We start from the raw sequence: 961 nt of genomic DNA on the forward strand, positions 1-961 counted from the left end.
TAGTTTTATTACAAAAATTCTAATTTTTTTTGGTAACAAACGTTGATGTGTGTTTCATCTGATGCAAAATATCATGACAAAATGACATTCATGAAGGTGTGGGTAACAAAACAAAATCGATGCTTCAAAATGCTTTTACAAAATAGTCTTTTTTGGAGCATCGATTCTGTTTTCTTCCAGACCTCTACAAATGTTACCCCATAATGGAATTTTACGAAAAAGGTGAAACACTCATCGATATTTACTGTTCACCCGGGTTCATGTTAGCACGGGACCAGAAACTTTGTGTCCAACCCACACACAAAAAAAGAAACTTTGTGTCCAGGCTAGCCTTTTCAACCTCTAAAAGAATCGGCGATCAAACCACATCTCTCTCTCTCTCTCTCAAGGTAATTCTGATTGAGCGAGAAAATTATAAAATTAACACTTTTATTTATTTATTGCATCCTAGATCTACCAATGTTTCGTGTGTACGTATATGACCAAACATAGTTCCATAGGCCGTTTCACAGTGACCAAAGACAAAACAAACTATAGTCCAAAAATGAAAAATGACAAAATGAGCGTAGGATTCCGTTATACTGCACGCCATGCGGTGGATAACACATACGTAGTACTACGTACACATGCATACAAACCCCGTCGAAAGGAAAGGAAGAGGCGGGGACGGAACGGATTGACGCCGCCGGCGCCGGCAACGCGCCAATGGCCACTGCCCAATTGCCCATCACCGCCGTCACGCCCGCCCCGCCCCGGCCCGTACCCACCACCACGCCCTTTATCCCGCCCCACCCCCGCCACTTTCCGCTTTTCGCCCTTTACCCCTCGCCTCGCCTCCCCCGTTTCAATCGGCCTCATCACGAGTTCACTCCCTGGAAGCGCTTCGCCCCGGACGCTGCCGCTGCTGCTCCTTCCCCCCATCTTGAAACCCCAAACCCCACGCCAGGCCCCGCGCCGAGAT

Source organism: Triticum dicoccoides, chromosome 5A, assembly GCF_002162155.2.
Source record: "Triticum dicoccoides isolate Atlit2015 ecotype Zavitan chromosome 5A, WEW_v2.0, whole genome shotgun sequence".
Lineage (NCBI taxonomy): Eukaryota > Viridiplantae > Streptophyta > Magnoliopsida > Poales > Poaceae > Triticum > Triticum dicoccoides.